This window comes from Lolium perenne, chromosome 2 (assembly GCF_019359855.2).
Source record: "Lolium perenne isolate Kyuss_39 chromosome 2, Kyuss_2.0, whole genome shotgun sequence".
Lineage (NCBI taxonomy): Eukaryota > Viridiplantae > Streptophyta > Magnoliopsida > Poales > Poaceae > Lolium > Lolium perenne.
Window position 1 is genome coordinate 101452727 of NC_067245.2, and position 12242 is coordinate 101464968.

General features: G+C 43.8%; 12 non-coding genes across 12 annotated transcripts; all 12 read left to right on the forward strand.

The window, feature by feature from the left end:
• The first annotated feature begins 89 nt into the window (after nt 1–89).
• On the forward strand, nt 90–210 carry LOC127322573 (5S ribosomal RNA). Its single transcript, XR_007864924.2, has one exon. It is a non-coding gene; the product is annotated as a 5S ribosomal RNA (ribosomal RNA).
• A 357-nt stretch (nt 211–567) lies between these two features.
• LOC127322308 (5S ribosomal RNA) lies at nt 568–686 on the forward strand. Its single transcript, XR_007864674.1, has one exon. It is a non-coding gene; the product is annotated as a 5S ribosomal RNA (ribosomal RNA).
• Nucleotides 687–874: 188 nt separating this feature from the next.
• LOC127322373 (5S ribosomal RNA) lies at nt 875–993 on the forward strand. Its single transcript, XR_007864734.1, has one exon. It is a non-coding gene; the product is annotated as a 5S ribosomal RNA (ribosomal RNA).
• Nucleotides 994–1181: 188 nt separating this feature from the next.
• Nucleotides 1182–1300, forward strand: LOC127322200 (5S ribosomal RNA). Its single transcript, XR_007864581.2, has one exon. It is a non-coding gene; the product is annotated as a 5S ribosomal RNA (ribosomal RNA).
• An 8344-nt stretch (nt 1301–9644) lies between these two features.
• Nucleotides 9645–9763, forward strand: LOC127322419 (5S ribosomal RNA). Its single transcript, XR_007864778.2, has one exon. It is a non-coding gene; the product is annotated as a 5S ribosomal RNA (ribosomal RNA).
• Nucleotides 9764–10119: 356 nt separating this feature from the next.
• On the forward strand, nt 10120–10238 carry LOC127322269 (5S ribosomal RNA). Its single transcript, XR_007864636.1, has one exon. It is a non-coding gene; the product is annotated as a 5S ribosomal RNA (ribosomal RNA).
• A 357-nt stretch (nt 10239–10595) lies between these two features.
• Nucleotides 10596–10714, forward strand: LOC127322435 (5S ribosomal RNA). The gene has a single exon (XR_007864794.1). It is a non-coding gene; the product is annotated as a 5S ribosomal RNA (ribosomal RNA).
• A 129-nt stretch (nt 10715–10843) lies between these two features.
• Nucleotides 10844–10962, forward strand: LOC127322511 (5S ribosomal RNA). The gene has a single exon (XR_007864865.1). It is a non-coding gene; the product is annotated as a 5S ribosomal RNA (ribosomal RNA).
• A 188-nt stretch (nt 10963–11150) lies between these two features.
• On the forward strand, nt 11151–11268 carry LOC127322700 (5S ribosomal RNA). The gene has a single exon (XR_007865044.1). It is a non-coding gene; the product is annotated as a 5S ribosomal RNA (ribosomal RNA).
• Nucleotides 11269–11456: 188 nt separating this feature from the next.
• Nucleotides 11457–11575, forward strand: LOC127322265 (5S ribosomal RNA). The gene has a single exon (XR_007864632.1). It is a non-coding gene; the product is annotated as a 5S ribosomal RNA (ribosomal RNA).
• A 188-nt stretch (nt 11576–11763) lies between these two features.
• On the forward strand, nt 11764–11882 carry LOC127322411 (5S ribosomal RNA). The gene has a single exon (XR_007864771.1). It is a non-coding gene; the product is annotated as a 5S ribosomal RNA (ribosomal RNA).
• A 188-nt stretch (nt 11883–12070) lies between these two features.
• LOC127322624 (5S ribosomal RNA) lies at nt 12071–12189 on the forward strand. The gene has a single exon (XR_007864972.2). It is a non-coding gene; the product is annotated as a 5S ribosomal RNA (ribosomal RNA).
• The last annotated feature ends 53 nt before the right edge of the window (nt 12190–12242 follow it).

The window sequence follows — 12242 nt, forward strand, 5'->3', positions numbered from 1 at the left end:
GGATGAAAAAGAGGATGGACATGGTACAAAATAGAGCAGACAAAGAGCGGGAGGAGCAAGCATAAGGGAAAATGAGTGCATAACATGTCGGATGCGATCATACCAAAGCACTAAAGCACCGGATCCCATCGTAACTCCGAAGTTAAGCGTGCTTGGGCGAGAGTAGTACTAGGATGGGTGACCTCCTGGGAAGTCCTCGTGTTGCATCCCTCCTTTTTTGCGTCACGCGGCGACATTGATGGTGAAGTTAGGACGATATTTTTTTGCGGGCACTCGTGCTCGGCTATTGGTGATGGGAAACGGTGGTGTGGATGAAAAAGAGGATGGACATGGAGTACTAGGATGGGTGACCTCCTGGGAAGTCCTCGTGTTGCATCCCTCCTTTTTTGCGTCACGCGGCGACATTCATGGTGAAGTTAGGACGATATTTTTTTGCGGGCACTCGTGCTCGGCTATTGGTGATGGGAAACGGTGGTGCGGATGAAAAAGAGGATGGACATGGTACAAAATAGAGCAGACAAAGAGCGGGAGGAGCAAGTATAAGGGAAAATGAGTGCATAACATGTTGGATGCGATCATACCAGCACTAAAGCACCGGATCCCATCAGAACTCCAAAGTTAAGCGTGCTTGGGCGAGAGTAGTACTAGGATGGGTGACCTCCTGGGAAGTCCTCGTGTTGCATCCCTCCTTTTTTGCGTCACGCGGCGACATTCATGGTGAAGTTAGGATGATATTTTTTTGCGGGCACTCATGCTCGGCTATTGGTGATGGGAAACGGTGGTGCGGATGAAAAAGAGGATGGACATGGTACAAAATAGAGCAGACAAAGAGCGGGAGGAGCAAGCATAAGGGAAAATGAGTGCATAACATGTCGGATGCGATCATACCAGCACTAAAGCAACGGATCCCATCAGAACTCCGAAGTTAAGCGTGCTTGGGCGAGAGTAGTACTAGGATGGGTGACCTCCTGGGAAGTCCTCGTGTTGCATCCCTCCTTTTTTGCGTCACGCGGCGACATTCATGGTGAAGTTAGGACGATATTTTTTTGCGGGCACTCGTGCTCGGCTATTGAAGATGGGAAACGGTGGTGCGGATGAAAAAGAGGATGGACATGGTACGAAATAGAGCAGACAAAGAGCGGGAGGAGCAAGCATAAGGGAAAATGAGTGCATAACATGTCGGATGCGATCATACCAGCACTAAAGCACCGGATCCCATCAGAACTCCGAAGTTAAGCGTGCTTGGGCGAGAGTAGTACTAGGATGGGTGACCTCCTGGGAAGTCCTCGTGTTGCATCCCTCCTTTTTTGCGTCACGCGGCGACATTCATGGTGAAGTTAGGACGATATTTTTTTGCGGGCATGATACGTCTCCGACGTATCGATAATTTCTTATGTTCCATGCCACATTATTGATGTTATCTACATGTTTTATGCACACTTTATGTCATATTCGTGCATTTTCTGGAACTAACCTATTAACAAGATGCCGAAGTGCCGATTCTTTGTTTTTCTACTGTTTTTGGTTTCGTAAATCCTAGTAAGAAAATATTCTCGGAATTGGACGAAATCAACGCCCAGGGGCCTATTTTGCCACGAAGCTTCCGTAAGTCCGAAGACGAAACGAAGTGGGGCCACGGGGTGGCCAAACCCTAGGGCGGCGCGGCCCCCCCTTGGTCGCGCCGGCCTGTGGTGTGGGGCCCCCGTGCCCCCTCCTGACTTGCCCTTCCGCCTACTTAAAGCCTCCGTGACGAAACCCCCAGTGCCGAGAGCCACGATACGGAAAACCTTCCAGAGACGCCGCCAACGCCGATCCCATCTCGGGGGATCCAGGAGATCGCCTCCGGCACCCTGCCGGAGAGGGGAATCATCTCCCGGAGGACTCTACGCCGCCATGGTCGCCTCCGGTGTGATGTGTGAGTAGTCTACCCCTGGACTATGGGTCCATAGCAGTAGCTAGATGGTTGTCTTCTCCCCATTGTGCTATCATTGTCGGATCTTGTGAGCTGCCTAACATGATCAAGATCATCTATCTGTAATTCTATATGTTGCGTTTGTTGGGATCCGATGAATAGAGAATACTTGTTATGTTGATTATCAAAGTTATATCTATGTGTTGTTTATGATCTTGCATGCTCTCCGTTACTAGTAGATGCTCTGGCCAAGTAGATGCTTGTAACTCCAAGAGGGAGTATTTATGCTCGATAGTGGGTTCATGCCTCGCATTGACACCGGGACAGTGTGAGAAAGTTCTAAGGTTGTGTTGTGCTTTGTTGCCACTAGGGATAAAACATTGATGCTATGTCTAAGGATGTAGTTGTTGATTACATTACGCACCATACTTAATGCAATTGTCTGTTGCTTTGCAACTTAATACCGGAGGGTTCGGATGATAACTTTGAAGGTGGACTTTTTAGGCATAGATGCGAGTTGGATGGCGGTCTATGTACTTTGTCGTAATGCCCAATTAAATCTCACTATACTCATCATGATATGTATGTGCATGGTCATGCTCTCTTTATTTGTCAATTGCCCAAGCTGTAATTTGTTCACCCAACATCTTGTTTATCTTATGGGAGAGACACCTCTAGTGAACTGTGGACCCGGTCCAATTCTCTTTCTTGAAATACAATCTACTGCAATACTTGTTCTACTGTTTTCTGCAAACAATCATCTTCCACACAATACGGTTAATCCTTTGTTACAGCAAGCCGGTGAGATTGACAACCTCACTGTTTCGTTGGGGCAAAGTACTTTGGTTGTGTTGTGCAGGTTCCACGTTGGCGCCGGAATCCCTGGTGTTGCGCCGCACTACATCCCGCCGCCATCAACCTTCAACGTGCTTCTTGGCTCCTCCTGGTTCGATAAACCTTGGTTTCTTTCTCGAGGGAAAACTTGCTGCTGTGCGCATCATACCTTCCTCTTGGGGTTCCCAACAAACGTGTGAGTTACACGCCATCAAGCTCTTTTTCTTGGCGCCGTTGCTGGGGAGATCAAGACACGCTGCAAGGGGAGTCTCCACTTCTCAATCTCTTTACTTTGTTTTTGTCTTGCTTAGTTTTATTTACTACTTTGTTTGCTGCACTAAATCAAAATACAAAAAAATTAGTTGCTAGTTTTATTTTATTTGCTATCTTGTTTGCTATATCTAAAACACAAAAAAATTAGTTACTTGCATTTACTTTATCTAGTTTGCTTTATTTACTGTTGCTAAAATGGCCAACCCTGAAAATACTAAGTTGTGTGACTTCACAACCACAAATAATAATGATTTCTTATGCACACCTATTGCTCCACCTGCTACTACAAAGAGAATTCTTTGAAATTAAACACTGCTTTCTTGAATCTTGTTATGCGAGAGCAATTTTCGGTGTTAGTTCCGAAGATGCTGCTGCCCATCTTAATAATTTTGTTGAACTATGTGAAATGCAAAAATATAAAGATGTAGATGGTGATATTATTAAACTAAAATTGTTCCCTTTCTCATTAAGAGGAAGAGCTAAAGATTGGTTGCTATCTCTGCCTAAGAATAGTATTGATTCATGGACTAAATGCAAGGATGCTTTTATTGGTAGATATTATCCCCCTGCTAAAATTATATCTTTGAGGAGTAGCATAATGAATTTTAAACAATTAGATACTGAACATGTTGCTCAAGCTTGGGAAAGAATGAAATCTCTGGTTAAAAATTGCCCAACCCATGGACTGACTACTTGGATGATCATCCAAACCTTCTATGCAGGACTAAATTTTTCTTCGCGGAATTTATTGGATTCAGCTGCTGGAGGTACCTTTATGTCCATCACTCTTGGTGAAGCAACAAAGCTTCTTGATAATATGATGATCAACTACTCTGAATGGCACACGGAAAGAGCTCCACAAGGTAAGAAGGTAAATTCTGTCGAAGAAACCTCTTCCTTGAGTGATAAGATTGATGCTATTATGTCTATGCTTGTGAATGATAGGACTAATATTGATCCTAATAATGTTCCATTAGCTTCATTGGTTGCACAAGAAGAACATGTTGATGTAAACTTCATTAAAAATAATAATTTCAACAACAATGCTTACCGGAACAATTCTAGTAACAACTATAGGCCATATCCTTATAATAATGGCAACGGCTATGGTAATTCTTATGGGAATTCTTACAACAATAATAGGAGTTCACCCCCTGGACTTGAAGCCATGCTTAAAGAATTTATTAGTACGCAAACTGCTTTTAACAAATCTGTTGAAGAAAAGCTTGGGAAAATTGATATACTTGCTTCTAAAGTTGATAGTCTTGTCATTGATGTTGATCTTTTGAAATCAAAAGTTTTGCCTAATGAGAATCATCATAATAAAATTGTTACTACAGCAAATGCCATTCAATTTAGAATTAATGAGAATATAAGATTAATGGCTGAACTGCGTGCTAGGTGGGATAGAGAAGAAAATGAAAAACTAGCTAAAGAAAAGAATGTAGCTAAAGTTTGGACTATTACCACCACTAGTAATGCTAATGATACACATGTTGCTCCACCTCCTACTAATAATAATAAAAGAATTGGTGTTAGCAATGTTTCCACTTCTAATGCAAAGCGCGAGAAACTGCTCAAAGCTGCTAAAACTCATTAAACTGCCTGTGATAAGCTGCTGAAATTTTTTCCAACATTGGGGATGATGATCCCATTGCTTTAGATTATAATGGTTTGAATTTTGATGATTGCCACATCTCTGAAGTTATAAAGTTCTTGCAAAAACTTGCTAAAAGTCCTAATGCTAGTGCTATAAATTTGGCTTTCACGCATCATATTACAAATGCTCTCATAAAAGCTAGAGAAGAGAAACTAGAGCGCGAAGCCTCTATTCCTAAAAAGCTAGAGGATGGTTGGGAGCCCATCATTAAGATGAAGGTTAAAGATTTTGATTGTAATGCTTTATGTGATCTTGGTGCAAGTATTTCTGTTATGCCTAAGAAAATTTATGATATGCTTGACTTGCCACCGCTGAAAAATTGTTATTTGGATGTTAATCTTGCTGATCATTCTACAAAGAAACCTTTGGGTAAAGTTGATAATGTTCGCATTACCGTTAACAATAACCTTGTTCCCATTGATTTTGTTGTCTTGGATATTGAATGCAATGCATCTTGTCCCATTATATTGGGAAGACCTTTTCTTCGAACTGTTGGTGCTATCATTGATATGAAGGAAGGTAATATAAAATATCAATTTCCTCTCAAGAAAGGTATGGAACACTTCCCTAGAAAGAGAATGAAGTTACCTTTTGATTCTATTATGAGAACAAATTATGATGTTGACACTTCGTCTCTTGATAATACTTGATGCACACTTTCTGCGCCTAGCTGAAAGGCGTTAAAGAAAAGCGCTTATGGGAGACAACCCATGTTTTTACCTACAGTACTTTGTTTTTATTTTGTGTCTTGGAAGTTGTTTACTACTGTAGCAACCTCTCCTTATCTTAGTTTTGTGTTTTGTTGTGCCAAGTTAAGCCGTTGATAGAAAAGTAAGTACTAGATTTGGATTACTGCGCAGTTCCAGATTTCTTTGCTGTCACGAATCTGGGTCCACCTCCCTGTAGGTAGCTCAGAAAATTAAGCCAATTTACGTGCATGATCCTCAGATATGGACGCAACTTTCATTCAATTTGAGCATCTTCATTTGAGCAAGTCTGGTGCCATTTTAAAATTCGTCAATACGAACTGTTCTGTTTTGACAGATTCTGCCTTTTATTTCGCATTGCCTCTTTTGCTATGTTGGATGAATTTCTTTGATCCACTAATGTCCAGTAGCATTATGCAATGTCCAGAAGTGTTAAGAATGATTGTGTCACCTCTGAATATGTTAATTTTTATTGTGCACTAACCCTCTAATGAGTTGTTTCGAGTTTGGTGTGGAGGAAGTTTTCAAGGATCAAGAGAGGAGTATGATGCAACATGATCAAGGAGAGTGAAAGCTCTAAGCTTGGGGATGCCCCGGTGGTTCACCCCTGCATATATTAAGAAGACTCAAGCGTCTAAGCTTGGGGATGCCCAAGGCATCCCCTTCTTCATCGACAACATTATCAGGTTCCTCCCCTGAAACTATATTTTTATTCCATCATATCTTATGTGCTTTTCTTGGAGCGTCGGTTTGTTTTTGTTTTTTTTGTTTTGTTTGAATAAAATGGATCCTAGCATTCACTTTATGGGAGAGAGACACGCTCCGCTGTAGCATATGGACAAGTATGTCCTTGGTTTCTACTCATAGTATTCATGGCGAAGTTTCTCCTTCGTTAAATTGTTATATGGTTGGAATTGGAAAATGATACATGTAGTAATTGCTATAAATGTCTTGGGTAATGTGATACTTGGCAATTGTTGTGCTCATGATTAAGCTCTTGCATCATATGCTTTTCACCCATTAATGAAGAAATACATAGAGCATGCTAAAATTTGGTTTGCATATTTGGTTTCTCTAAGGTCTAGATAATTTCTAGTATTGAGTTTGAACAACAAGGAAGACGGTGTAGAGTCTTATAATGTTTTCAATATGTCTTTTATGTGAGTTTTGCTGCACCGGTTCATCCTTGTGTTTGTTTCAAATAAGCCTTGCTAGCCTAAACCTTGTATCGAGAGGGAATACTTCTCATGCATCCAAAATACTTGAGCCAACCACTATGCCATTTGTGTCCACCATACCTACCTACTACATGGTATTTTCCGCCATTCCAAAGTAAATTGCTTGAGTGCTACCTTTAAATTTCCATCATTCACCTTTGCAATATATAGCTCATGGGACAAATAGCTTAAAAACTATTGTGGTATTGAATATGTAATTATGCACTTTATCTCTTATTAAGTTGCTTGTTGTGCGATAACCATGTTCACTGGGGACGCCATCAACTATTCATTGTTGAATTTCATGTGAGTTGCTATGCATGTCCGTCTTGTCTGAAGTAAGAGCGATCTACCACCTTATGGTTAAGCATGCATATTGTTAGAGAAGAACATTGGGCCGCTAACTAAAGCCATGATCCATGGTGGAAGTTTCGATTTTGGACATATATCCTCAATCTCAAATGAGAAAATTATTAATTGTTGTTACATGCTTATGCATAAAAGAGGAGTCCATTATCTGTTGTCTATGTTGTCCCGGTATGGATGTCTAAGTTGAAGAATAATCAATAGCGAGAAATCCAATGCGAGCTTTCTCCTTAGACCTTTGTACAGGCGGCATAGAGGTACCCCTTTGTGACACTTGGTCAAAACATGTGCATTGTGATGATCCGGTAGTCCAAGCTAATTAGGACAAGGTGCGGGCACTATTAGTACACTATGCATGAGGCTTGCAACTTATAAGATATAATTTACATGATACATATGCTTTATTACTACCGTTGACAAAATTGTTTCATGTTTTCAAAATCAAAGCTCTAGCACAAATATAGCAATCGATGCTTTTCCTCTATGGAGGACAATTCTTTTACTTTCAATGTTGAGTCAGTTCACCTATTTCTCTCCACCTCAAGAAGCAAACACTTGTGTGAACTGTGCATTGATTCCTACATACTTGCTTATTGCACTTATTATATTACTCTATGTTGACAATATCCATGAGATATACATGTTACAAGTTGAAAGCAACCGCTGAAACTTAATCTTCTTTTGTGTTGCTTCAATGCTTTTACTTTGAATTATTGCTTTACGAGTTAACTCTTATGCAAGACTTAATTGATGCTTGTCTTGAAGTGCTATTCATGAAAAGTCTTTGCTATATGATTCACTTGTTTACTCATGTCATATACATTATTTTGATCGCTGCATTCACTACATATGCTTTACAAATAGTATGATCAAGATTATGATGGCATGTCACTCGAGAAATTATCCGTGTTATCGTTTTACTCCGCTCGGGACGAGCAGAACTAAGCTTGGGGATGCTGATACGTCTCCGACGTATCGATAATTTCTTATGTTCCATGCCACATTATTGATGTTATCTACATGTTTTATGCACACTTTATGTCATATTCGTGCATTTTCTGGAACTAACCTATTAACAAGATGCCGAAGTGCCGATTCTTTGTTTTCTGCTGTTTTTGGTTTCGTAAATCCTAGTAAGGAAATATTCTCGAATTGGACGAAATCAACGCCCGGGGGCCTATTTTGCCACGAAGCTTCCCGAGAAGTCCGAAGACGAAACGAAGTGGGGCCATGGGGTGGCCAAACCCTAGGCGGCGCGGCCCCCCTTGGCCGCGCCGGCACGTGGTGTGGGGCCCCGTGCCCCCTCCCGACTTGCCCTTCCGCCTACTTAAAGCCTCCGTGACGAAACCCCCCGTCCCGAGAGCCACGAGACGGAAAACCTTCCAGAGACGCCGCCAACGCCGCTCCCTTCGCGGGGGATCCAGAGATCGCCTCCGGCACCTGCCGGAGAGGGGAATCATCTCCCGGAGGACTCTACGCCGCCATGGTCGCCTCCGGTGTGATGTGTGAGTAGTCTACCCCTGGACTATGGGTCCATAGCAGTAGCTAGATGGTTGTCTTCTCCCCATTGTGCTATCATTGTCGGATCTTGTGAGCTGCCTAACATGATCAAGATCATCTATCTGTAATTCTATATGTTGCGTTTGTTGGGATCCGATGAATAGAGAATACTTGTTATGTTGATTATCAAAGTTATATCTATGTGTTGTTTATGATCTTGCATGCTCTCCGTTACTAGTAGATGCTCTGGCCAAGTAGATGCTTGTAACTCCAAGAGGGAGTATTTATGCTTGATAGTGGGTTCATGCTCGCATTGACACAGGACAGTGATGAAAGTTCTAAGGTTGTGTTGTGCTGTTGCCACTAGGGATAAAACATTGATGCTATGTCTAAGGATGTAGTTGTTGATTACATTACGCACCATACTTAATGCAATTGTCTGTTGCTTTGCAACTTAATACTGGAGGGGGTTCGGATGATAACCTGAAGGTGGACTTTTTAGGCATAGATGCAGTTGGATGGCGGTCTATGTACTTTGTCGTAATGCCCAATTAAATCTCACTATACTCATCATGATATGTATGTGCATGGTCATGCTCTCTTTATTTGTCAATTGCCCAACTGTAATTTGTTCACCCAACATGCTGTTTATCTTATGGGAGAGACACCTCTAGTGAACTGTGGACCCCGGTCCAATTCTCTTTACTGAAATACAATCTACTGCAATACTTGTTCTACTGTTTTCTGCAAACAATCATCTTCCACACAATACGGTTAATCCTTTGTTACAGCAAGCCGGTGAGATTGACAACCTCACTGTTTCGTTGGGGCAAAGTACTTTGGTTGTGTTGTGCAGGTTCCACGTTGGCGCCGGAATCCCTGGTGTTGCGCCGCACTACATCCCGCCGCCATCAACCTTCAACGTGCTTCTTGGCTCCTCCTGGTTCGATAAACCTTGGTTTCTTTCTGAGGGAAAACTTGCTGCTGTGCGCATCATACCTTCCTCTTGGGGTTCCCAACGAACGTGTGAGTTACACGCCATCAGGGCACTCGTGCTCGGCTATTGGTGATGGGAAACGGTGGTGCGGATGAAAAAGAGGATGGACATGGTACAAAATAGAGCAGACAAAGAGCGGGAGGAGCAAGCATAAGGGAAAATGAGTGCATAACATGTCGGATGCGATCATACCAGCACTAAAGCACCGGATCCCATCAGAACTCCGAAGTTAAGCGTGCTTGGGCGAGAGTAGTACTAGGATGGGTGACCTCCTGGGAAGTCCTCGTGTTGCATCCCTCCTTTCTGCGTCACGCGGCGACATTCATGGTGAAGTTAGGACGATATTTTTTTGCGGGCACTCGTGCTCGGCTATTGGTGATGGGAAACGGTGGTGCGGATGAAAAAGAGGATGGACATGGAGTACTAGGATGGGTGACCTCCTGGGAAGTCCTCGTGTTGCATCTCTCCTTTTTTGCGTCACGCGGCGACATTCATGGTGAAGTTAGGACGATATTGTTTTGCGGGCACTCGTGCTCGGCTATTGGTGATGGGAAACGGTGGTGCGGATGAAAAAGAGGATGGACATGGTACAAAATAGAGCAGACAAAGAGCGGGAGGAGCAAGCATAAGGGAAAATGAGTGCATAACATGTCGGATGCGATCATACCAGCACTAAAGCACCGGATCCCATCAGAACTCCGAAGTTAAGCGTGCTTGGGCGAGAGTAGTACTAGGATGGGTGACCTCCCGGGAAGTCCTCGTGTTGCATCCCTCCTTTTTTGCGTCACGCGGCGACATTGATGGTGAAGTTAGGACGATATTTTTTTGCGGGCACTCGTGCTCGGCTATTGGTGATGGGAAACGGTGGTGTGGATGAAAAAGAGGATGGACATGGAGTACTAGGATGGGTGACCTCCTGGGAAGTCCTCGTGTTGCATCCCTCCTTTTTTGCGTCACGCGGCGACATTCATGGTGAAGTTAGGACGATATTTTTTTGCGGGCACTCGTGCTCGGCTATTGGTGATGGGAAACGGTGGTGCGGATGAAAAAGAGGATGGACATGGTACAAAATAGAGCAGACAAAGAGCGGGGGGAGCAAGTATAAGGGAAAATGAGTGCATAACATGCTGGATGCGATCATACCAGCACTAAAGCACCGGATCCCATCAGAACTCTAAAGTTAAGCGTGCTTGGGCGAGAGTAGTACTAGGATGGGTGACCTCCTGGGAAGTCCTCGTGTTGCATCCCTCCTTTTTTGCGTCACGCGGGTGATGGGAAACGGTGGTGCGGATGAAAAAGAGGATGGACATGGTACAAAATAGAGCAGACAAAGAGCGGGAGGAGCAAGCATAAGGGAAAATGAGTGCATAACATGTCGGATGCGATCATACCAGCACTAAAGCAACGGATCCCATCAGAACTTCGAAGTTAAGCGTGCTTGGGCGAGAGTAGTACTAGGATGGGTGACCTCCTGGGAAGTCCTCGTGTTGCATCCCTCCTTTTTTGCGTCACGCGGCGACATTCATGGTGAAGTTAGGACGATATTTTTTTGCGGGCACTCGTGCTCGGCTATTGGTGATGGGAAACGGTGGTGCGGATGAAAAAGAGGATGGACATGGTACGAAATAGAGCAGACAAAGAGCGGGAGGAGCAAGCATAAGGGAAAATGAGTGCATAACATGTCGGATGCTATCATACCAGCACTAAGCATCGGATCCCATCAGAACTCCGAAGTTAAGCGTGCTTGGGCGAGAGTAGTACTAGGATGGGTGACCTCCTGCGAAGTCCTCGTGTTGCATCCCTCCTTTTTTGCGTCACGCGGCGACATTCATGGTGAAGTTAGGACGATATTTTTTTGCGGGCACTCATGCTCGGCTATTGGTGATGGGAAACGGTGGTGCGGATGAAAAAGAGGATGGACATGGTACAAAATAGAGCAGACAATGAGCGGGAGGAGCAAGCATAAGGGAAAATGAGTGCATAACATGTCGGATGCGATCATACCAGCACTAAAGCACCGGATCCCATTAGAACTCCGAAGTTAAGCGTGCTTGGGCGAGAGTAGTACTAGGATGGGTGACCTCCTGGGAAGTCCTCGTGTTGCATCCCTCCTTTATTGCGTCACGCGGCGACATTCATGGTGAAGTTAGGACGATATTTTTTTGCGGGCACTCGTGCTCGGCTATTGGTGATGGGAAACGGTGGTGCGGATGAAAAAGAGGATGGACATGGTACAAAATAGAGCAGACAAAGAGCGGGAGGAGCAAGCATAAGGGAAAATGAGTGCATAACATGTCGGATGCGATCATACCAACACTAAAGCACCGGATCCCATCAGAACTCCGAAGTTAAGCGTGCTTGGGCGAGAGTAGTACTAGGATGGGTGACCTCCTGGGAAGTCCTCGTGTTGCATCCCTCCTTTTTTGCGTCACGCGGCGACATTCATGGTGAAGTTAGGACGATATTTTTTTGTGGGCACTCGTGCTCGGCTATTGGTGATGGGAAACGGTGGTGCGGATGAAAAAGAGGTTGGACATGGTACAAAATAGAGCAGACAAAGAGCGGGAGGAGCAAGCATAAGGGAAAATGAGTGCATAACATGTTGGATGCGATCATACCAGCACTAAAGCACCGGATCCCATCAGAACTCCGAAGTTAAGCGTGCTTGGGCGAGAGTAGTACTAGGATGGGTGACCTCCTGGGAAGTCCTCGTGTTGCATCCCTCCTTTTTTGCGTCACGCGGCGACATTCATGGTGAAGTTAGGACGATATTGTT